Consider the following 2,121-nt stretch of genomic DNA (forward strand, 5'->3'; position numbering starts at 1 on the left):
ATTAAAATCAGTATATCTTAACTTTGATATTTGTATTATCCCCAGGCCACAGGTTAATACATGCTAGTGATAATTTATTCAGCTATGAGCTAGGTAACAAGATCTGGGCAAAGTTTTAACTTTAAAATACACACCACAAGAAAATTATTCTTTATAATGAAACAAGCATTTATTTGCTACTCTAAGGATACATTAACTAAAACTATCACTAAACTACCAAAAGCACACAGACACACACACACACACACATACGCACACACACATACTGTTCAGAGGATGAGAGTTAACGGAGTTTGACTGAAGTCCCAAAAGTCTAGTATTTGCTCCTAGTTCTTAAATTGCACCAAGAAAATCACAAAAGCAGAGATTTGGCTTATCTTTACTGCTTAAGATCGATTCAGCACCAGTTCAGCGAGAGAGGAAACTTTGTTTGTTTTACAACAAAGCTGTTTGTTGCTGTCGTGTGTTTTGAGTTTGAGCTCCGTCAAGTTAATTATTTGTTGTCAAATTTTTTATCTTAAAATCAGTTTTATACACCATCATTTTCGTTTCTATAACGTGTGAATATATCCCCTACCATATTCTACAACAAAAACAATCAGAGAGCCTTGTTATCTCTAGTTTTATTTTGACTTCCCGAGTCCGCTATTAGCATATAGCCCGCTAGCATCGCCAGCGTGGTTGCCGCTAATCTCGCGAACTTGACTTGACTTGACTTTACTTGCATTTGGTTGAAAGCTGACCGTGGGGTTCCCTCTCATAAATTCACTTCAATGCTGCAATGATGTCATCGCTATGGGAACACCTCCGGTGTGACGAATGTCTGAAGCCCTTATACCATCACGTCAATGTATTGGCCAATAGCGCTTAGCACTGCCCCGAGCATACGTCAAGTATGCTCATATATGCGTGCTGCGCGCTATTTAATCAGATTTTAATTCCTTCAGGGAGCAAATCATCTGTTGCCCGTAGGAAAGAGATTATTGTGTTCTAAGCCATCTATTTATATAGAGCAGTTTATTCCTCTAAGGCAGACACAATGCAGCACCAATTCAAATGCAGTCCTGCAGCGGATGTTTGTCATGCATTATGGTCTTGGCGCTTCATGCTACCAAGCATTAATCTGCCCGGCTGTTAATTTTCTTTCAGCTCCGCTGATGCTTTGAGCTGGAACAAATCAGTGGGCACGCTCACATATCTAGAGTAAATTCCTATGGCAAGCTGTTTTACACCTAATGCCATAGTGACTCGGGCTGCAGAGTGAGCAGGGTTTTTCCTGTCTCTACTCCTGCACTGCATTAATTAAGGCACGTACATTGAGTTGGCGCTTACACTTGCAACTCTTGTTCATGTGACTGTTTTTAAGCATGGACTCCACAGCAGACATTTGCCGTGCACTTTGGTTTTTGGGGTTTCATGCTACCAAACACTAGTCTGCCCGGCTAATAATTATTATTCTTTCAGCTCCACTGCTGTTTTGAGCTGGAACAAATAGTGGACTCTGTGCTATGAGCTGGCTCTGTGGAGTTTTGCAACACACATTTGTCGTGCAACATGGTTTTTGGCACTTCAGGCTACCAACACTATTTGCATAACTAATCATTATTCTTCTCATCCCAACTGAGATGCACTGAGCTGAGCTACTGTGTGAATGAGTTCACGTGTAAGAGTATCTCTTATGGCAAGCTATTAATGCTCACCATGGTCAGCCTACTTCATGTGATTGATGCGGCGCTTTTGCTACCAACACTCGCTTCACATGACTGGCTGCATTATGTGACCTCAGCATACATTATTGTGCACTAGAGATGTTGGGTGCTTCATGCTACCAAGCAGTGGTTTGCATGACTAATTACTCTGTTCTTTTCAGCTCCGCTGTTGCATTGAGCTGGAACTGTGTATGAATGTGGGCAACCTACAAGTGTGTTTGCCTCTCTATCAGCTGTTCCGCCGCTTGTTGCGTTCGGACTGATTTTGACCGTTCTTCGTGCCTTAGCTTTGGAGATCGAGAGGATAGCCCTAAAGCCATTGGTACAGGGTCTATATTGACATCCAAGTCCCCACTCTGTGGTTGGTGCTGGCATGCCTGATTTTAGTATCCGTTCCTGTTTCAGAGGTTTT

This window comes from Sinocyclocheilus anshuiensis, unplaced genomic scaffold, assembly GCF_001515605.1.
Source record: "Sinocyclocheilus anshuiensis isolate Anshui unplaced genomic scaffold, SAMN03320099.WGS_v1.1 scaffold870, whole genome shotgun sequence".
Taxonomy (NCBI): Eukaryota; Metazoa; Chordata; class Actinopteri; order Cypriniformes; family Cyprinidae; genus Sinocyclocheilus; species Sinocyclocheilus anshuiensis.